Source organism: Manis pentadactyla, chromosome 1, assembly GCF_030020395.1.
Source record: "Manis pentadactyla isolate mManPen7 chromosome 1, mManPen7.hap1, whole genome shotgun sequence".
NCBI lineage: Eukaryota > Metazoa > Chordata > Mammalia > Pholidota > Manidae > Manis > Manis pentadactyla.
Window position 1 is genome coordinate 158491323 of NC_080019.1, and position 24626 is coordinate 158515948.

The 24626-nt window shown below is 35.5% G+C and overlaps 1 pseudogene; it reads left to right on the top strand.

Moving 5' to 3' along the window:
• Nucleotides 1–1022: 1022 nt before the first annotated feature.
• On the top strand, nt 1023–1802 carry LOC118927814 (ubiquitin-conjugating enzyme E2 variant 1-like; annotated as a pseudogene).
• The last annotated feature ends 22824 nt before the right edge of the window (nt 1803–24626 follow it).

A 24626-nucleotide genomic window follows, 5' to 3' on the forward strand; every position in this document is an offset into this window, starting at 1 on the left:
AGTTAATGATAATACTCTACATTTGTGTATTATTGACATTTTCCAAAATTAACTACAGAACAAAAGAGAAGAGAAAAAAAAAAACTTAGAAACTACTGATTTTAAGATTTCCAGGGGTACATATCACAGAAGGATTCAGACTTAACATTTTAATCAATAAATTTCAGGTTCTACTTTCTCTTAAATCCCTTATCTAGATAAAAAAACAACAACACATCAGTAGGCTAAGCACAGTTAAAAAGAATAAAAATTTCAGTAGATGTTCTTGTACTCCTTTTACTTGGCTTCAAAAATTTTCCCAGGTTACCTTGTAGATATCTATGACTGTATGGGAAATCCCAGGAAACTCTGAAGTTGCAAGATAAATTTAGTTTATTGGAATGGAAGGCATCTAAACTAATCTGAGGATCCTAGTAAGGAAAATAATTTAGAGCAAACTAGAAGTGGAGCTTTTTTATTCTTAACCAAGTAAGATCAGAACATTTTCTAGCAGAAAAAGAATTTTTCTAAAGCTTTAAAAATGTAAAGAGTAAAGTCATCTGATAACAGGTTAACTAATCAATTTATCAAGGAACTATCTTGTGCAAAGCAGGCTTTTGTGAGGTAAAGCATATATATATAAAATAGAGGTTTTACCTTATAATCTAGTTAGAGATCTAAGAGACAAAATGCCTCACTATACAAACAATAGGGGAGAAAACGTGCAATATAAGTTTCACTCTGTGCTGAGTAGGGGCTATTCCATCCAATGGCACTTACCCTTTACATCCCCTGATATTAAGACCAGGCAGTTAATAAAATCACCTTGCTGCTGATTAGTGGCCTCAGGTCTCTGCTTTCTCCTCCTTTCCTCCCCCCTGCAAACACTGTCTAGCGTGGGGTGGTTTCTTAGAGCAGGTGTGAAGGTTACAGGTCACAGCCAGTGGGACCACTGCTAGGTGGCCAGGGCTCCGTCTGCTCTCCATAGAGATTCCTGATAAGAATTTCCATTGACAGCCAGCCATCAAGAGAAGTGACACAAGATGGCAGCCACCACAGGCTTCAGAGTAAAAGTCCTGTAACTCCGGGGGGTGGGTGGGCTGGGGGTAATATTTTCCCAGCCTGGGGGCAAAATACCTTTGAACCAAAATCAGTCAAAGAGAGAAATAAAGAGGGAGAAACACGTTTATTGCTTACAAGCAGTCATCCACTTTGGCTTGTCTGTGTCTCTCGGGACTGGCTGCAGAAAAAGGGACCCCACCCAACCTCTCCAGTCCAGATATGCCCTTGCTCCCCCTCATAATCACCTATTGATAAGGAGATGGACTACTCCTCTCCACCCCTGAAAACACCTATTGATATAGTGATGCACTACGGCCAGGCGAGAGATTCTGGAAATGTTACAATTTTACCCACAGTCCCACCCAGTTTCCAAATGCTGGAAGAACTTGAAGAAGGCTGCAAAGGAGTAGCAGCTAGCATTTAACTGGAGTCTAGAAGATGATGAAAAACATGAGGCTTACAAGACAGAGATGATAACTGGGCCTCCAAGAACAATTATGAAAAGTGAATACAGGGCCTGAAAATAAAATGTGGACCTAAATACCCATAACTATCCCCCGTGGTAAGATTTGCAAGAAAAAATAATATGAACAATTAATAGTTCTAATGGAGTGGTGGAACCAAGAGCCATATCAGTGTTAGCAAAATGGTAGAATTCATATAGCATCAAAGTAGTCTTTCAAGAGCTTTGGTGCTTAATGCTGTCTCAAAAAAATATGAAACTCCCCCAGATGCTTGAAGGACATTGTTACAGCAATTAATCAAAAAGAAGAACAACAGGCCTTCCTCCATTGGATTTAAGCAGTCTTCATTTCCCATGATATTGAATTTCATAGGCAAATCTTTCATAGGCAAATCTTCCCCTCAAGTACTGGAAAGGAGGCTCCCATTCAAAGGCAATTTATCTTAAGATACTGTAAATTATACTAATTTTTTGCCCATTTGAAATATATAAGTTGTGTCATAACAAATCATCCTGTCAAATGTAAGTACTGTCCATGTTGTTGAATTCTGGCATCAAGGAAGTATATTTAAATTGATTTGCATCTTAACTGGCACTCAAACTCAACTGTGAAAAGACACATCACACAATCACCTTGCTGCTGATTTTGTGGACTGGGGTTTCTGCTGTCTTCTCCCAGCCTTCCTCCCTCTTGCAAAAGCCATCTGGCTTGGGGCGGTTCATTAGAGCAGGTATGAAGGTTTCAGGTCACAGTCTGTGGGACCACTGCTAGGTGTGTGTGTAGGGTCAGGGAGGCTTTATCTGCACCCCTGGTTTCCTTTCTCAAGTCTTAAATTATGCCTCCCTTCAAAACCAGCATCCTTTTTCCACTCCACTACCATAACTTTTGGCCAAAGCGTAGATTGTAATGCCCTTTGCTCCCCTGTAAAATTGGCCTTTGGTAAGGAATTTAGGCCTTTCCCCCATCTTCTCCTGCTACCTTTATTGAGGGGTGCTTTTTCCTTCTTTCTCCTCAAGGCAATTTTGCACCATCACTACCCTTACTACCCGACACTTTCCAAGATACATTCTTGCTTTGGCCAGAAGTCAACAGATAAGGCTAGAAAGAGTTTCTGACTTCCCTTCATTTAGTTTCAGGACCACAATTATATACTCTCCACAAGCCTGGGAAATGAATACTGGGTCCTCAGCCCTACCACTCTCTGCAGTCATGTGTTTTTTTAGTTCAAATTTTGATAAAATGAAAAGAACAGTCACCAGGGTTATTCAGACATGCCAGCTCTCAAAGTCTTGGTGTTTAAACTTGGAGAATATCACAGAAGACACTTGCGACCACACACAATCCCTCTGAATGGTTTTCTTTCCCTGTAATTACTTTTGCTTTTAAAAACTGAAGTTTTAAACAGGGTTCTCATTTGGTCATCCTTAAATACATTTGTGTTTACTTTGGAATCTGACAATTAGATCAAAGAGAACCTTGAATTGAGTGCATACTTTGATTTTGGTGCTGCTGCTTCTCATGGTCCATAACAGGGACTGAAAAACAATCCAGTGTGCACGGCAGATCCCTGAAATTGGCAGGTTTGTTTTCCTAACATATTGGAGCATTTTTCCACTTTTCTGTGGACCACCAAATGCTAAGTTGTGGATGCATACCAAAACAAAGCAATTCATTGTGCTGTAAAGTTTTTTTTAATTTAGTGTTTGTGTAAAACCAACTTTTGAAGCAGCAAATATCAAGTCTGAAAAGCAATTGATGTTTCCACTTATCTTTTTCTTGGGAAAACTTTAATTCTAATGACTTAATATCTTATAAGTTGAACATAACAATGTTCCATAAGCAGCCTTTTCTTGTCAGACCATTGCCTGATTTTAGTATAATAAAAAAGTGTGTGTTAATATCTTAAAAATAAAAAAAGAATTTCCATTAGGGTAAGACATTTAACTGTAAAATAAATATATTCATAAAAATAATAAAAGAGGCATATGCTAGTTATCCTATACTTTAATCATGAATGTAAATAAACAACCAAGATTCCAATTATATATATATGAGGAAAACCAAAATTATAAAAAAGAAAGACTCCTTTCCCCACGAAAAAGGAAAAACAAAAATGAAAAATAACAATTAAAATACCTTGGTAGAAACAAATAGTTTAGGTATATAAGAAAAAAATTTAAAGACACAACAAATTTACAATTTACTCAGTTAGAAATTACATCTGTAACAATAAGAAAGCAATGAAAAAGAAAGAATAAGAAAAAGCATTTAGAAATTTTTAATAGCTAAAATAAAATAAATATTTGATAGAAAGACTGGAAAATAAAATTTAGTAATCTCCCAGAATAAGACAAAGACAAGGACTATAAAGAAGACAGATAACAGGAATGGAGAATCAATCCAAGAGATTCACTTAACAGGAACCTCAAAGAAGGTTTTATTTCTTAAAAGTATGAAATAATGAGATAAAATCATTTCTTTAAAATATGAAAAATATACTTAGATACACCATCATTAAATTTTAGGTCAAGGATAAAGACGAAATCCTAAACAAAAACCAAAGAATAAGAATTAGACTGGCACCAGATTTCTCATTAACATCATTACATGCTTGAACACTATGGTGAATTAAATGCATTAATGGCCCAAATTAATGGTCTCACTGTATCAAACCCTTTGCCTATAACTTTGTAGCCACCTCTCATCTGACTCCGAGCTCAGCCACTCAGCCACTGCTTTTAACAATGGGGTGTTAGCAAAAGAGATTTGGAAAGAATTTTGTGTACTTTCAGACCTTCTCTTGGATCTCTGCCAAGATCATGAGAACATATTCACACTAGCCTGCTGGGAGAAAAAGAGAGTGACATGGAAACTAGCCAAATCATTCCAGATGAAATCATCCTAGACCAACCTACAGCTAGCCAGTTTCCAAATATATGTGATCTCAGTTAAAATCAGCAGCTGCATAGCTGTTCTAGCTGATCACAGACCTGTAAGTACCCCAACTGAGATGAAAAGAACCTCCCAGACAACTCACAGAACAGGGAAAAATAATGAATAATTTGATTTGTTTAAGCTACTACATTTAAAATACTTTTTTATGCATCATTATTGTGAAACAGATAACAGACAGGAACACCAAGGACCAGTGCCCTCAAAATTTTGAGAGAAAGTTTTAAACCTAAAATTCAATACTTAGCCAAACTGTTGATCAAGAGTGTAGGCAAAAACCCATAAAGTCTCTACCAGAAAGCTAATAGAACTAATAAATGAATTTAGTAAAGATGTAGGACACAAAATCAATATGCAGAAATCTATTTTGCTTCCAAACACTAAAAGTGAACTATCAGAAAGAGAAAGTAAGTAAACAATCCAATTGATAACAGTATCAGAAAGAATAAAATACCTAGGAATAGAGTTAATCAACCTGTAATCTGAAAACTGTAAGACATTTATGAAAGAAGTTGAAAATGACACAAATAAATGGAAAGCTATTTCATACTCATGGATTGGAACAATTAATATTGTTGAAATGACCACACTAACCAACTACAGATTAATGAAAACCTTATCAAAATACCAATGGCATTTTTCCAGAACTAGAACAAATAATTCTCAAACTTGTTTGAAACTACAAAAGACCCCAGACAGCCAAAGAAGTGTTGAGAAAGAACAAAGATGAAGATATCATACACCATGATTTCAAACTATACTATAAAGCTATAGTAATGAAAACAGTATGGTAATGATGCAAAAACAGACATCCTGGTTGAATGGAACAGCATAGAGAGCCCAGGAATAAACCCATGCTTATATGGTTAATTAATCCACAAAAAGAAGACAAGAATATGCAGTGGGGAAAAGACAATCTCTTTAATAAATGGTGTTAGGAAAACTGGATGGTTACATGCAAGAACACTTTCTTACATCATACACAAAAATAAATTTAAGATGAATTAAAGACTTAAATTTAAGACCTGCAATCATAAAACTCCTTGAAGAAAACAAAGATGGTAAACTCTTTGACACTGGTCTTAGCAATATTTTTTTGGAACTGTCTCCTCAGATAAGAACAAACACAACAATAAATAAATAGGACTACCTCAAACTAAAACGCTTCTGCAAAGCAACACAACCTAAGGATCTACTGATAGGTGAATGGATAAAGAAGTAGTACATATACAATGGAATATTACCTAGTCATAAAAAAGAATGAAATATTGCCATTTGTGACAATATGGATGGACCTAGAGGGTATTATGCTGAGTAAAATAAGTCAGACAGAGAAAGACAAATACCACTATGACTTCACTTATATGTGTGACCTAAAAAAAACAAAACAAATGAAAAAATAAAATAGAAACAATCTCAGATACAGAGAAACTGATGGTTGTTGGGGCAGTAAAAGATGGATGAACAGGCAAAGGAGATTAAGAGGTACTATATTCCACTTATAAAATACATGAAACACAGGGATGTATAGTTAATAATACTGCAACAACTGTATTTGGTGACAGATAGTAACTAGACTTACTGTGATAATAATCACCATGTAAACAAATATCAGATCATTATTTTGTACATGTGAAACTAATAAAACCTGCACGATCCATTATTCTTCAATTAAAAAAAGAGTAAAGGCAAGAACAAGACATTTCACAAATGCAAGAATATATACTATTTCTTCTCCCATATCATTTTCTCAAGAAATTATTTGAGAATATTTTCCAAAAAAATGAGAGACAAAGTAAGACAGAACAAAGCACTAATCTGGAAAATAATGAATCCAACCCAGGATGTTCTAGAATAAAACTCATGCTGTATGCCCAGGGAGATTATCAAAAGACTGGATAAGGAAGACATAGGCTCTGATCTCCAGTGGGGGAATAAGTGAGCCAATAAAACAGTTAAACATTGGCTGAGAGATGAGAAAATAGTGATAATGTGATTTAAAGATACTGATTTAAAAGATAATAGTGCAAAGGTGATATCAGTGAAAATGGGAAGTGATTTAAATTAGTGAGAAGTAATTTTCATAGTAAATTTAAATCAGTGAAAAGATAAGTGATTTAAAAGATAATAGTGCAAAGGTGACATCAGTGAAAATGGAAGAGTAAGGTCATGTGAAAAATCTCTCCTCCATAAAAGCAATAAGCAAACTCACCAGAAACAACTTTTTTAGAACTCTGGAAATTAACCAAAGGCTTGCAGTAATCCAGGAAACATTTATTCAAGACTAGTGACAAGATCTCAGTAAGTACAGTTAGCTTTGTGGCATTTTAATTTGACCTATTTCCATTCCCCACTCTCCAGCTTTTTAGTAGCCTTGAAAAGCAGCAACACATGATCATGGTGAAAATCAGCAGCCTGTCAGCCACTGTATAGGGCTCCTCATTTCCAGAGAATTTTAATTATTTGAACTATCTGGTCATTCCCTGGAAGATCACATTCACAAAGATGTCTTTGACTCAGAGCTCATTCAGTGTGACAATTGGATACGCACATGCACAAGAATAAAATCAGACCTGTATTTCACATAATATGCAAAAAGTAACTCAATAAAAATAAATCGAATACCTTAAAAAAAAGAGGTAAATCTATAAAACTCTTAGACAAAGAGGTGTAATTCTGTGAAGTTGGATTAGACAATGGTTTCATAGGTACGACACCAAAGGCACAAAAGTAAAAAATAGGTAAACCGAACTTCTTCATTAAAATTATAAACTTTTATGCATCAAAATACACTATCAGGAAGGTAAAAAGTCCACAGAATGGCAAATCATATATATGATAAGTTTAGTATTCAGAATATATATATAAAGCTCTTAACTCACCAATAAGACAACTCATTAAACAAATGGACAAAGACTCAAGTAGATATTTCTCCAATAATCTATAAATGTCCAATAAATGCATAAAAAGATGTTCCATGTCATTAGCTATTAGGGAAATTCTAATAAAAACCATATTGAAATACCACTTCAGACCCACTAGCATGGCTATAATCAAAAAGAGACAATAACAAGTGTTGATGAAGATGAGGAGAAATTAGAATCCCCATAAACTGCAGCTGGGAATGTAAAACGATGCAGTTACTTTTGAAAACAGTTACAGTTACTCAAAGGTTAAACATAGAGTTATCATATGAACCGTTTGCATTCCTGGGCACATACCCAAGAGAAATTAAAGTCTATTTTCACACCAAAGCTAGTGTAAATATTCATAGCAGTAATATTCAAAATAGCCAAAAAGTAGTAACAGTCCAAATATGTATTAAGTGATAAATAAAAAAAGATATGTTGTATCCATACAATGGAATATTATTCCTTTTTAGTTACAAAAAGAAATGAAATACTGATTTATGGTACAACATGGGTGAACATGCCACAATATGGATGAAAACACTATGTAAACCAGAAAATCCAGACAAAAAAGCACACATATTGTATATTCTATTTATATGAAATGTCCAAAATAAACAAATCCAGATACAGAAAGTAGATTAATAGTTACCAAGGTGAGGAGTGGATTACAGAATGGCTGCTAAAATGGTTTCTTTTGGGGATGAAAATATCACAAGTCTCCCTCCCTAAAAATACTCACATTCTAAATATATATCAAACTGAAATGGGAAACAATGTTAAACAATTACCATAGTTAAAAAAAGAGAGAATTCAAAACTTCTGGTTTCCAGTTCACCATGTAAAGAGCTTGGAAGTCACCACCACATCTTCACAACAAGTAAAAAGCAGAATAAACTTTTAAAAAATCAACAACTCTTCTTAGAGCCATATGAGAAGTGAAGACACAGGGCCCACTTCTGCCCCCGAAACTGGAGAGATTAAGAAATGAATTCAGAGAATCATGACTTACTAGAGCAGAAACCCAAAAACTGAAATTTCTACACTAACAGGTAGGAATAACAGAACTGTAATTGATGAATTGCTGTAGGATCAGAGTGAACAAATCAGAGTGAAAAACTCCAGAGGACCCAGTCATGGGAGCCCACATTTTTTGTGAAATTTATCTCTAGGCACTGATCGGGTCCTTACAGTAAATATCAGACAAAAAAATCCCCTTATGCTTCCTGCAGGAGGGAGTGCAAGATACCATTTTAAAATACACCAGAGCACTCTGTTCTTCTTAATAAGGTCTACCGCAGGAGAAACTATTTGGCCATAACCAAATTTACTAGAGTTTGATCAGAGTCTAACTGCCCTGGAAGAAGAGAAATGTACAACTCCAGCCATCTCTAGCCTTCATATGGAGAAAAGAAATGCACAACACAACTCACTCTAGACTCCCATGAAAAAATAGTGAAATATTCATCTCTACAACCCTCAAGCCGTCCTGTTCTATCTAAGGTAGGGAAACAAAGAATTATTTGAGAAGTTCACAGTCCAGAGGCATAGAGTCACTAATCATAAGACTACAGAACACTCCTCTTCCCCCATAAATCACCACCATATTACTAAAGGCCTATGTACAGCAAGTTCTTTTACCTGGTACATCACGTTTGGCTAGTCAAAAGAAAACTACAAGCCACACTAAAAGATAAAATTTACAGTTTTCACAACAGGCATTAGAAACAAACATAATATGGATGTTAGAATTATCAGACCAGCAATTTTTTTAAAGCTGCAATTACTTATAGAACACTCCACCCAAAAGCAACAGAATACACACCCTTTTCAAGTGCACATGGAACACGCTCCAGAACACATTCCAGATCACATACTAGGCTACAAAAAGAGCCTCAACAAATTCAAAAAGATTGAAATTGTACCAACCAATTTCTCAGATCACAAAGGTATGAAACTAGAAATAAGTTGTACAAAGAAAATAAAAAGGCACAAACACATGGAGGCTTAGCAACATGCTCCTAAATAATCAATGGATCAATGACCAAATTAAAAAAGAGATCAAGCAATATATGGAGACAATTGAAAACAAATGCTCAACGCCCCAACTTCTGACTTCTGTGGGACACAGCAAAGGCAGTTCTAAGAGGAAAGTATATAGCAATCCAGGCCTATCTAAAGAAGGAAGAACAATCCCAAATGAACAGTCTAAATTCACAATTACTAAAACTTGAAAGAGAATAACAAATGAGGCCCAAAGTCAGTAGAAGGACAGACATAATAAAGATCAGAGAAGAAATTTTAAAAATTGAGAAGAATAAAACAATAGAAAAAAAGTAATGAAACCAAGAGCTGGTTCTTTTAGAAAATAAACAAAATAGATAAACCCTTCACCAGACTTATCAAGAAAAAAAGAGAATTTACACACATAAACCGAATCAGAAATGAGAAAGAAAAAAAAAAATCATGATGAGCAACACCGAAATATAAAGAATTATCAGAGAATACTATGAAAAATTATATGTTAACAAACTGAGTAACCTAGAAGAAATGGACAGCTTTCTATAAAAAGACAACCTTCCAAGGCTGATCCAGGAAGAAACAGAAAATCTGAACAGACCAATTACCAGCAATGAAATTGAATTAGTAATCAAATGACTACCCAAGAACAAAACCCCCAGACCAGATGGCTTCAACACTGAATTATATCAGACATTTAGAGAAGACATAATACCCATTCTCCTTAAATTGTACCAAAAAATAGAAAAGGAAGGAATATTTCCAAATTCATTTTACAAAGCCAGCATCACTCTAATACCAAAACCATGCAAAGACATCACACACACAAAAAAAACTACACACCAATATCCCTGATAAAGACAGATGCAAAAATACCCAAGAAAATAGCAAACTGAATTCAAAAACACATCAAGTGGATCACACATCAAGTGGATCATACACCATGATAAAGTGGGATTCATCCCAGGAATACAAGGATGGTACAACATTAGAAAATCCATCAACATCATCTACCACATCAACAAAAAGAAGAACAAAAATCACATGATAATCTCCAAAGATGCTGGAAAAGCATTTGACAAAATTCAACACCCATTCATGATAAAAACTCTCAACAAAATGGGTATAGAGGGCAAGTACCTCAACATAATAAAGGTCACATGTGACAAACCCTAAGCCAACATCATACTTAACAGTGAAAAGCTGAATGCTTTTCCTCTAAGATCGGGAACAAGACAAAGATGCCCATTTTCCCCACTTTTATCAACATACTATTGGAGGTCCTAGCCATGGCAATCAGACAACACAAAGAAATAAAAGGCATCCAGATTGGTAAGAAAAAAGTTAAACTGTCACTGTTTGGAGATGATATGATATTGTATATAAGAAATCCTAAAGAATCCACTCCAAACATCTATTAGATCTATATCTGAATTCAGTGAAGTTGCAGGATACAAAATTAATACACAGAGATCTGTTGCATTCCTATACACTAATAATGAACTAGCAGAAAGAGAAATCAGGAAAACAATTCCATTCACAATCACATCAAAAAGAATTAAATACCTACAAATAAACCTAACCGGGGAAGTGAAAGACTTATTCCCTGAAAACTACAAGACACTCTTGAGAGAAATTAAAGAAGACACTAATAAATGGAAATTCATCCCACACTCTTGGATAGAAAGAATTAATATTGTCAAAATGGCCATCATCCTGCCAAAAGCAATCCCTATCAAAATACTGATAGCATTCTTCAATGAACTGGAACAAATAGTTCTAAAATTCATATGGAACCCTGAAAGACTCTGAATTACCAAAGCAATCCTGAGAAGGAAGAATAAAGTTGGGGGGATTACACTCCCCAACTTCAAGTTCTACCTCAAAGCCACAGTAATCAAGACAATTTGGTATTGGCACAAGAACAGACCTGTAGATAAATGGAACAGAATAGAGAGCCCAGATATAAACCCACACATACATGGCCAATTAACACATGATAAAGGAGCCATGGACATACAAAGGGGAAATGACAGCCTCTTCAACAGCTGGTGCTGGCAAAACTGGACAGCTACATGTAGGAGAATGAAACTGGATTACTGTCAAACCCCATATACAAAAGTAAACACAAAATGGATTGAAGACCTGAATGTAAGTCATGAAACCATGAAATTCTTAAAAGAAAACATAGGCAAAGCTCTCTTGAATATAAACATGAGCAACTTTTTCATGAACATAACTCCTTGGGCAAGGGAAACAAAAGAAAAAATGAATAATTGGGACTGTAACAAAAGCTTCTGTAAAGCAAAGGACACCATCAGTAGAACAAAATGGCATCCTACAGTATGGGAGAACATATTCATAAATGACATATCTGATAAGGGGTTGACATCCAAAATATATAAAGAGCTCACATGTCTCAACAAACAAAAAGCAAATAATCCAATTTAAAAATGGGCAGAGGATATGAACAGACACTTCTCCAAAGAAGAAATTCAGATGGCCAACAGGCACATGAAAAGATGCTCCACATCACTGATCATCAGGGAAATGCAAATTAAAAACACAATGAGATATCAACACACACCAGTTAGGATAGCCAACATCCAAAAGACAAGCAACAACAAATGCTGGCAAGGATGTGGAGAAAGGGGAACCCACCTACACTGCTTGTGGGAATGTGAATTAGTTTAACCATTGTGGAAAGCAGTATGGAGGTTTCTCAAAAAACTAAAAATAGAAATACCATTTGACCCAGGTTCCCACTTCTAGGAATTTACTGAAAGGATACAAGTTCTCAGATTCAAAAAGACATATGCACCCCTATGTTTATCACAGCACTATTTACAATAACCAAGACATGGAAGCAACCTGACTGCCCATCAGTAGATGAATGAATAAAGAAGATGTGGTACATATATACAATGGAATACTATTCAGCCATAAGAAGAAAACAAATCCTATTATTTGCAACAACATGGTTGGAGTTAGAGGGTATTATGCTCAGTGAAATACGCCAGGTGGAGAAAGACAAGTACCAAATGATTTCACTCATCTGTGGGGTATAAGAACAAAGAAAAAACTGAAGGAACAAAACAGCAGCAGACTCACAGAACCCAAGATTGGACTAACGGTTACCAAAGGGAAAGGGACTGGGGAGGGTGGGTGGGAAAGGAGGGATATCGGGATTAAGGTGAATTATTATTAGGGCACATAATATGGGGGGACACAGAGAAGGAAGTATAGCACAGAGAAGACAAGTAGTGACTCGGTAGCATCTTACTATGCTGTTAGACAGTGACTGTAAAGGGGTATGTGGTGGGGACTTGATAATAGGGAGGAATGTAGTAACCACAGTGCTGCTCATGTGAAACCTGAGCACAAGATTGTATATCAATGATACCTTAATAAAAAAGGGCTATAATTACTATGCTAAGTGCTCTAATGGATAAAGTAGACAGCATGCAAGAACACAGGGCAATGTAAGCAGAGATACAGAAATTCTAAGAACCTAAAAGAAAAGCTAGAGACGAAAACACTCTAAAAGAAATGAAGAATGCCTTTGTTGGGCTCAGTAGTAGCCGGGATATGATGGAGGAAAGTCTCCCTAGATATATCAGTAGAAACCTCCGAAGCTAAAAAGCAAAGAGAATAAAGACTGAAAGTAGCAGAAAAGAATATTCAAGCACTATGGGACAACTACAAAAGGTTTAATATATGCATAATGGGAATACCAGAAGGAGAAGAAAGAGAAAAAGGAATGGAAGAAATATGGAAACAGAAATTAAAGGATTTCCTCAAATCAGTGTCAGACACCAAACCATAGATTTGGGAAGATCAAACAACCCCAAGCAGGATAAATGCAAAAACCTATACCCAAGCCTTTCATATTCAAACAACAGAAAATCAAGGATAAAGAAAAAAATCCTTAAAGAAGCTATAGGAAAAAATCTTCCCTATAGAGGAATAAAGATAAGAATTTTGTCTAACTTCTCAGAAACCATGCAAGCAAATAAAGAATGGAGTGAAATATTTGAAGTGTTGAGAAAAAGAACAACTAATCTATAATTTTATACTCTGAAACAAACATGAAGAAGAAATAGATGCTCTCAGACAATTGAGGGGATTTCTTGCCAGTAGACCTGCCTTTTAAGAAATGTTTTTTTTTAATTCTTCAGAAAGAAGGAAAATTATACATCAGAAATTCAGATCCACATAAAGAAAGGAAGAGCATCAAATAAGGAGTAAACAGAGGTAAAATAAAATTCCTTATTCTTAATCTAACAAATTTTCCTCAAAAAAGCCCAATAGTAATGATGTATTTAGTTATGTATGCTTCAGCCTGCTTATAACAAGTGTAGTGAATGAAAACAAGGATACAGGGATGGGAGGGAGGAATTCCGATTATTTTGTTATAAAATACACTATCCATGAAACAATATACTGTTATTTGTAAGCAGACTTGGATTAAGGGTAAACATATATTGCAAACATTAGAGCAACCACTGAACAATCCTAAAAAGGAAATACAACTGATATGTTAAGAAAGAAGAGAAAATGGAATCATATAAAAAGCTCGATTAAAATGACAAAAGGCAAAGAAAGTGTGGAAAATAAAAATAGGAAAAAAGCAAGAACAACTGAAAGTACTAATATGGTAGATATTAATCCAAATATATCAATATCACTTTAAATAGCAGTGGCCTAAATAAACCAATTAAAAGACAGATTGTCACAATGGATCAAAAAATAAGACCCAACTATATGTTGTCTACAAGAAACCTACTTCAAATATAAAGTCACATAAAAATTAAATGTAAGTAGAGAAAAAAGATTTACCATGCTAACATTCATCAAAAGAAAGCAGAAATAGCTATAATAACTTCAGACAGAACAGACTTCAAAGCAAGAAAATTTCTCAGGGATAAAGAGGATCATTACATAATGACAAATGGGTCAATTCTCCAAGAAAATATATGTCTTTACATGTATGAGCCTAACAACAGAGGGCCAAACTACACAAGGCAAAAATTGACAAAACTGCAATAAGAAATAGGTGAATACATTATTCTAGGTGGAAACTTCAACACCTCTCCATCAGAAATGGATATATCCAACAGACAGAGAATCAGTAAGGACCTAGTTGAACCCACCACACCACATCAAATATCTCTAGATTCTTCAAACATCAATAGACTACTTCATTCAACAAGAGTAGAAACACATTGTTCTCAGACTCACATGGAACATTCAACAAGAAACACAACATTCCGGATCATAAAACATACCTTAAATTATCATAAAACATACCTTAACAAATTTAGAATAGAAATCATACAATGCAATGTCTACTCTCAGAAAACAATGGAATTATATTAGAAATCAGTAAAAGAAAAATAAACAGAAAATCTAAAAATCCATGGAAATTAAATAATACTCTTCTAATAAGATATGGGTTATAGGGGAAACATCAAGAAATTTTTAAAATATTTTTTAACTAAATGAAAATGAAAACACATTTGTGGGAGGTAGTGAAATCAGTGCTTAGAGGGAAATTTACAGCATTGAATGCATATGTTAGAAAAGATACCTATCTGGAATCAATAAACTTCCTAAACTTAAAATAATAACTTAAACTAGGAAAAGAAGAGCAAATTAAACACAAAGTTAAAGAATAAAAAGAATAAGAATTAGAGACAAATGAAAGAAATTGAAAACAAGAAATCAAGAAAGAAAAATCAATGAAAACATAAGTCAGTTCTTTGAAAAGATCAATTAAAGCAATAAACCTATAGCCAGGAAAACCAAGAAAAAGATAGACACAAATTACCAATATCAGAAATGAAAGAAGTGACATCACTATAGATCATGTGAACATTAAAAGGATAATATAACAATACTATGAACAACTCTGTGCCCATGTATTTAATAACATAGATTAAATGGACCAATACCTTGAAGGACACAATTTGCCAAAACTCATGGAAGAATAAACAGTTTTAATGGGCCTATATCTATAAAGAAATTGAATCATTAATTAAAAATCCTCCAAAATAGTACCAGGACTAGATGTTTCCACTGGTGAATTCTATTATACCAATTTTCACAATCTCTTTCAGAAGATAGAAACACAGGAAATACTTCCTTATTTATTCCATTACCCTAAAACTAAAAACAGACGAAGACCTTATAAAAAAACTACAGACCAGTATCTAATGAAGGCAAATGCAAAAATATATATATGTATTAGCAAGTAGAATCCAATAACGCATAAGAAGGATTATGCAACACAATAAAGTGCAATTGATCACAGGTGTGGCAAGGCTGATTTAACATTCAAAAATTAATATAATCTATCACAATAAAAAGCCAAAAAAAATCAGGTGTTACTATCAATAGATGCAGGAAACCCATTGACAAATTCATTGTTTATTCATGATAAAAATTCTCTGTAATCTAGAAATATAGAGGAACTTCCACTTAATAAAGAATAGCCACAAAAAACACCTCTAACAGTATACCTAATGGTAAGAAACTCAAAGCTTTCCCACCAAGATCAGGAACAAAGTAAGAATGCCCCTCTCACCACTCCTTTTCAACATTGTACTGAAAGTCTTAGCTAATGCAATAAGAAAAGGAAATAAGAGGTATACAGATTGGGAAGAAAGAAATAAAACTCTTTGTTCACAGATCACAGGATAGCATATGTACATAATCCAAATGAATAGACAAAAAAAAATCTTGAATGAATAAGTGACTAGAGTAACACTGCAGAATATAAGATTAAAATACAAAAGTGAATCACTTTCCTATATACCAGCAATGGATAAGTGGAATATGGAATTAAAAACACAATGCTATTTGTTTAGCACCCCCAAAAATGAAATACTTTGGTATAAAACTGACAAAAAATACATATCTTATGAAAAAAACTGCAAAACTGATGAACAAAATCAAAGAATAAATAAATAAATGGAGGAATAGTCCATGTTCATGGATAGGAAGGCTGAATATTGTTAAACTGTCAGTTCTCCCCAATAATCTATAAAATCAATACCATCCACTTGACATCACCAGACGTACAGCAGTAGGAACTCACATTCATAGCAAGTGGGAATTTTGTTTTTAAATTTTTTTGATATATTGTTGATATACAGTATCGCTTTCAGATGCACAATGTAGTGACTCAACAATTAAATATTACTAAATGCTCACCACAATAAGTACAGTTATGACCTGTCACCATACAAAGATATTAGAGTATTATTGGCTATATGCCCTACACTACACTTCCATCTCTGTGATTATTTTATAATTTGAAGTTTGTACCTCTTTTTCCCCTTAAACTATTTCACCCATGCCCCTGACCATGGTAACCAGCAGCCTTTTCTCTGTGTTTATGAATCTACTTCTGTTTTGATGGTTTTGTTTCTCAAATTCCACATGTAAGTGAAATCATATGGTATACATAGGTATCTTTTCAATCAGTGATTTCGTTTTCTTCAGGTAAATTCTCTGAAGTCGAATTCCTAGGTTATATGATATATTTCCATTTTTAGTTTTCTGAGATATCTCCATACTGCTTTCCATAGTGGCTGCACCAATTTACATTCCTACCAACAGTGTATGAGGTTTCCCTTTTCTCCACTAGTGGAAATTTAAAGTGGTACAGCCACGTTGGAAGACAGTTTAGCAGTTTCTTACAAAACTAAACATATTCTTACCATGCAATACAGTAATCTTGCTCCTTGGTATTTATCCAAATAAATTCAAAACTTATGTCCACACAAAAACCTGCACATGGATGTGTATAGCCCTTTATTCATCATTGCCAAACATTGGAAGCAACCAAGATGTGTTTCAGTAGGTGGACAGAGAAACAAATTGTGGTTCTTTTAGACCACACAATATTGTTCAACACTAAAAAGAAATGAGCTATCAAGCCATGTAAAGTCATAAAGGAACCCTAAATGCATACTACTAAATGAAAGAAGCTAATCTGGAAGCCTACTTACTGAAAGATGTCAACTACATGACATTCTGGAAAAGGCAAAACTATGGAGACAGTAAAAATATCATTGATTACCAGGGGTTAGGAAGGAGGGAAGGATGAATAAGCAGAACACAAATTTTTATGGCAGTGAAACTACTCTGTATACTGTAAGGGTGAATACGTCATTGTACAGTTATCCAAACCCATAGGATGTATAAAAACAAGAGTAAACTGTAATGTAAAGTACAGACTTAGGCTGCTAATGACAAGTCAAGGCAGTTTCATCAATCATAACATACGTATACTGTGGTGGAGAAGGCTGGTCATAAGGAAGGCTCTACATGTGTGAGGGCAGAGAATAAATATGAAATCTCTGTACCTTCCTTTCTAAATACACAAATATATATACTATTATTTTAATTACTTAATAATCATTTCTCCTTAATGAACAAGCAACAAAACAGAGAGAGAAGTCAATACGCCTGGAAACAAAGCACATGATCCTCATATGAATAATAACATTGAATCTAGGGAGAAAGAACTGTAATGCGGGCCCAGCTGTGGATACATATATAGTAATGTTAAGATAATGTAGGCAATATTTATTGCTTTTAAAACTTAAGAGATAACCAAACACAAAATACTTAGAAGTGGTTGCAGACAGAAGGTAACTGAGGACTACAACAAAGACAGAAGAAAGAGTAGGGGCATGGATGTTCCCATTTTACAAAGACAAGATCAAGAAATAGCATCAAAAGTTGAAGGATAAGAAATACATAGACTAAAACAAAAGTAAAAACGGAATTAAAACTATGAGTACAAATATAAGAACATTGGAAGAAGAGGAAGGGTAAAGAATTGACTCATCTTTTCCAATGGAGCCAATAGACATGAAGTTGCTGGATCAATCAATAAATAAATACAGTGTTTTTATAGTTTTTAAAGTAACCACCAAGAGAACAAAAAATATTAAAGTATATTTCCTCTGAGAATGGAAGTGTGGGTGGGGAAGGGAGAAGTCTTCTGTACTAATCCGATGCCATGTACCTGATTAGGTTTTTTAAAAGGAGTTAATGAGGACCTTTACAATTGGATTGGTGGCAAAGAAAAGGAATGAAGGTTCACCTTAGTTGAGCCCAGCTGATCTGAAAAACTGAAAACCAAGACAGAAAATTGGTAACTAGTTTGAGAGCAGAAGATAAGGGCACAAGGGAAGATATAAAAGAATATAACAAGCAGTTAAATAAGCCTGGAAAATTTTTTTGGTAAAATATGAATTTGAGAGGCATTTACATAACCCTAAGAGTTGAACTGATAGCAACAAAAGTTTGAGTAAAAAATGAAAAAGAAGTTTTAGAGTATCCTAATTAAACTTAGAGCATATTCAGTGAAAGGGAGAGAAATACCATAGGAATGGGGTCCAAGGAATAAGAGTGTTCATGAAAATGTGTCCACAGTTATAAACAACGACTCCATCAATTATAATTAAAAAGAGAAGAAAATACGAAGGTGCATGTGGCATTCACAAAGACTTAAAATAGGCTCATGGAAGTTGAAAGCTGATCCATGGCTTTCCTCACTATTTATAACTGGCTCTCTTGTAATAGTTGATAAAAGCACAGCTATTTATGATTTTAACTGCATAACACATGTTAAAAAATGTTCTGCCAACTATTCTAAATCTTACTCATCCATTGTGACCTGCTCAAAAAACATACCATTTGGGAGAAAGAGTACATGCGATCATAAAAAGGTTAAAGCCAATTTTTTTCAAACCCAGTGATGTAACCTTTCGGAATTACATCAGACAGCATTGTTAAGAAAATAATTTGGAAATATCCACATTTTGCTTATTTTTATAAGAACCTTTGTGCTCCCCTTGGATCTCCAGAGAAAACGCGTACACTCATTAGTGACATGGAGTTAATAATAAAAGGATGCTGGCTGTGGGGAAGATCTCACGTTGCTATCCCAAGTTGGAAGGAAAGGTGCTTTTGAAAATGAAACCAATGGGCCTTATGCATAAATTATAAATATATATGTTCTTGTTCCTCAGTAATAATATCGAAACCTCTATGCTAGATTCATTCATCTCAGCTTTGCCACACACCTCCCCCTCCAGCTACAGCCTCTCTGTTCTCTACAACGGGCACACGCGGTGGGAGCTGCCTGAAGTGGTCTCCACGTGCTTACTTCCAGCCCTTCGATTTGCTTATATCCCAGCACTCCATCCAAGCCCCTCTTGCTAATACGAACAAAGACCCTGGTGTTTCAGTGCTCTTTCTATTCCATCTATTAAGCTACATTCAGTACCTTGAATCAGTCCTTCAGTCCTGAAACACTTTCTTCCCCTTGTTTCCAAGATCAGCACTTATCTGTCTCCCTTGCAGGAACATAACCATCTCCCAGGTTTCAGTCACCCACCTATAAACCCAATACAATAAAAATTTCACCCCTGTTCAAGTATCTCCTCAACATTAACAAACACTTGGGGCATCTCAAAATTGATCTCATGATATTAACCTCTGAACATGGTCTTCATTATGTTTCCTATCTCAATGAACAGGCACACCATCTACCAAAGTATGCAAACCAAAAACCTTGAAATTGTCTTTGACATCTCCTCCAACCCCTTTTATATTCAACACATCATTGATTTTGCACTATAAATGTCTCTTGAATCCATACAATCCCCTGTCTCCACTCCCACCCATTAGTCCAGGCTGCCATGATCTGTTACCTAACCTACTAAAGCAGCCTACTAACAGGTCTTGCCATGTTCCCCTAGATCTCCTTCCAAACTGTTTTACCCACTGCAAGCAGAAGCATCTTTTAAAAATCATAAATCTGATCTTGCACACAACCCCACCTCTACCAAGCCCCTGCTTCAACCCCTTCAGGGTCTCCCCATTGTTCCTAGGCTGCAGGACTAGGTCTCCCAGGCTCCGTATGGTCTGGCCCCGCCCACTCTTCAGGTTCATTTCACAGAACTCTCCTCTCTCTCTTTAAGTTCGGCCAGACTGACACTCTAATTCTTTAAATGGGTCATGTCCCCTCACCCTCCCCAACCACTACAGAGCCTTTGCTTATGCCAGCCCCTCCCCAGCCCTGTTCACCCAGCTTTACCTACTGATTCTTCAGCTTTGCTCAACCATTGCCTTTACAGGGAAGCCTTTCTTGACTTCCTAGGCAAAGTTGGATTCCTTTGTTATCTGCTCTCAAAGGCTGTTCCTTTCTTTCAGAGCATTTATCTCAGTTTGTAATTGCACATTAAATCAGGCAGTTACTTTAGGAATGCCCCTCTTGCCCATTAGTCTGTAAGCTCCGTCAGTCAGGAGCTACATCTTTACCTGCTTGCCATCCTATCTCCAGATCCTAGCAAAGCTCCTGCCTATAGGGTACTCAATAATTATTTACTGAATGAATGCATGAATAAATAGCAGATCTGGCTTAAAAGTAAGTATATGGCTCATAAGCCAATCCCTCTTGCCAATTCAGATCTGATTTTCCCCAATTTTTAGCTTAAAATATGTTCTACTTTGTCTTTTTTTTACAGATATTAACTATACTAGTTGGGGTGAGCACTTAATAATGTAGATAAATGTCAAATCACTATGTTGCATACTTGAAACCAAAATAATATTGTATATCAACTGTACTTCAATCAAAAATGTTTTTTATGTATCTATAGTCATATTTTTCACAGAACTTAAATGTTACAGTACCCATGAAGATATTATCTTAATATCAAACTAACAGAGAATAGTAATGACATGAATATAGGATTTTTCCTATCAGATATTTTAGATAATGCCACATAGATCCTACAGCTAGATTAAGGATGAGTTCATGTGATATTCAGAGACATGTGAGTAAATTTACTGATCTTGCCCAGGTTTTGCCTCACAGAATTCAGCAGAGTATTTCAGGAGAGGACTTTTCAGCCAGGGGCTGTAGGAGGGAAAAGAGTGCTTTGAAAAATGAGTAAAATGCTCATTGTGATTTAAGTAGACTTTAGTCTGGCAACCAAATCTTGTATAACTTCAAAAATGATGACCCACCTCTGGCCCAGATGCAGAGCCAGCAACACAACTTGTAAAGCCCAGGAAACATGAAAATTCAGGACCCCCCTGTTCAAAAAGCAGGATAAAAAAAACCAGACATTTCTGAATTGAACTGCCATGGTGGTTTTTGCTACTTATTGTTACTGTCCCTTGGACAAATGGTGTTTGCAGGGTATCACTGCACCAGATGCCTCTCCTGTGACTGGGTGCAGCTACCCCGTGCTCAGGCCCCCACCAGTGGTGGTCGGCACAGTAATCACTGAATGGGACAGGGAAGCAGGAGGCTGGAGCCCAGTCTGGGGAGGTAGGGAGGTGGCGGGACATGGGACGTCCCATATATCAAAGCTCCAAGACCCCAGTGCATGTTCTGCTGTCCCCTCAGACTTTTCTTATGAAACACAAATGCAAAGATAAACTATTAAGAATCTTGAGATGGTAACAGAGCATTAAACCCCAAGTGCAGAGTCCCCTTCTGAGTGTGGGTCCTGGGCAACTGCACCGGTCACACACCCATGAAGGTGACCTTGCCCAGATATGATGGTCTCTAACCTAATTCAATATTATGAAGAAGAATGGAACATAATGGAGAGTGTCACTGCCAGACAGTAGAGTGAACCCTCACACACTCAGAATTTACCATCTACTACTGTGTGTTCACAGGTGCTTCCTGCCATGGAACAAGGTTTATGTCTTCCTGGAAAATATTGTGGATCTCTGCTGAGTCACCTAACTGTACTAATTTCATTTTGTATCACTCAGATAAATGCATCTCATGCCTGGTGTTTCCTCAAATCCAGCAAACATGCAACCAAGAACCCATTTATTTAAAAGTTAATCTACAGCATATGTCCTCTTATGGCAGGAATGACCATCTTATCTCTAGCAATGTACAGTACCTTGGATAAGTTGGTACTTAGTAAATGCTTCTTTATTTGAAATAACAGAGCCCATACTACATTTCAAGTTACTCTATTCCTAAAATGAAAGTCAACTTTTCTTAAATGGATGGTAGCTAGGATTGTCAGTCTAGTTAATCCATTTGGTGCATGTATGTGTGTATATATGTACACACACACAGCTTTAATTCCACACCTTTGTTCTCAGAAGTTCCATATGGCTATCACAACCAATCCAACAAATAAGTGGATTGAAAATTTCTGCAAAGTTATTGTCTTAACCAAAAGGAAACCTATTTCAAGGAAGCCCTAGTTAGAATGAAAAAAAAAAACCAAAACAATATTTACAAAAACGATTTAAATAACATGGAGAAAAGTATATGATATAATTAACTGAGAAACCAAGAGGAAACAATATCATACTGCAAATACTCAAAATAAGAACATGTACTTACATACACAAACTAAAAAGATCAAAAGGAAGTATTACCCAACAATAGTAGTATAATTCTCCTGCTGTGTAAGACTAGAGATATTTGGGGGATTTTTATTCACTGTATGTATTTATTAAAGTTTTTCTCCCACAATGAACATAGGCTGCTTTCACAATCAGAAAAAAAAAAGGGCAATATCTTTGGAAAGAATAACATTCAGTCATTTAAACCAATAGTTAAATTATTTTTTAGTAACAAAGTCTCTTGGGCATCAATATTATGGAACCCTAATATATTTTTTCAAATAACCTGGGAACAGTTTCCTTAGGCAGTTTAAATCCTCATCACTAGGCAGAAAATAATTCATTGTTTTGAAATACTCCTGGAGTGCTGCTCTGAAACTCACTGATTTAAATCCAAACCCTCTCCAGAGGTTGTGAAAGAGGCATGTGAAGTGGCCATTTATCCCATTTCTCTGACTCATATTTTATTTAAGATACTGGTATTATTTAAATAATTCTTGATTATGCCTCAGTAACAAATAAATCTTGAAATCTCAGTGGCTTAACTACAAGGGTTTATTTTTCAGTCATGTCAATCCAGTGCATATCAGGGGACCACACAGTGTCTGAGCAGGCTGGGACTGTCGGTCTTGCAACGCCACTATCTTGCATTGCTTCACTTCAGTGACAGACAGAAGAGAGAAAATGGATGGTGGAGGCACACTGGCCCTTAACTACCCTGGCCCAGCAATTATCGCTTTAATATTTTTTTAATATTTACATATATAGTTTATTGCCTGAAATAGTCACATGGCCCAAACCTAAGGAGATAGAAATGTAGAGAAGTGCAAGACTATTTGGTTATATTAACAGTGTGTATGACAGTATTTTATTTTAAAATTTCAAATAACATTCAAGAAGGACATAAGATTTAACACAATGGGACAAAAGTTAAGAGAGTTTATAAAACACTATATTATCACAAACTAGTTATTTTGAAAGGTTAATGTATTTCAAAAAATTCTAAGAAGATATGTCAAGACAGATCATTGCTATGAAGTAGGGTTAAGGATGAGACTAGAAAGAGTTGAAATGACACCCTAAGATGTCTTGTAACACCACTTACCACCCTCTGATTTCCAGAGGTTCTATATTGAGAGAGGCAAGAGGGGCTTTTAAAATGTTCCTGCAAAAGTAGAAAGCTGCCACAACTTATTACAAGATTTGATTTATGCTGCTTAGAGTAAACTTCAAAGAGATACTTGCCAGTGTTTCCTAAATGTCATATAAACACAACTTCATATAAGCATCAGTCTGGAACTCTACCAGCCTGTACAGAGCTGGTGGATACTCCAAAGAGCAAACTAGGAAAGGACTTTTATTCACAAGCTTTCACAACTGAGGATAACTTGGTTCATTTTTCTGCTTATTTAGTAGAGTGTGCATTTGTTGTTTCTACTTTCAGAGAGCAGTGTATGCTCTCCATGATTCTGCATGTTGGTTTAGATTTCTTGAGAACATTAGGTATTTAAGGGAAAACCTGTCTTCTGATCATATACATTGTGCCTAGGATTGTACTCTGTCTACTAACTTCTTTACAAATGTTAGTGATTTATACAGTAACTAAAGTCAGTGGGAGATACACTTGAAATGTGATTCTGCTGATACAGGTGTAGGAGATAATTTTTTAAATGCCTCATTTCTATCACTTGGACTAAGTGCATTCCTGCCAAATGTGAAATACGTGATATAAGTTGGTTCGGTACTATATTTTCCTAGAAATGGCCAAGAAATCTTTAAGGTAAACTAATACTTAAGTTGTATTTGTCAGAAATTTGTAAAGGTTAATCCT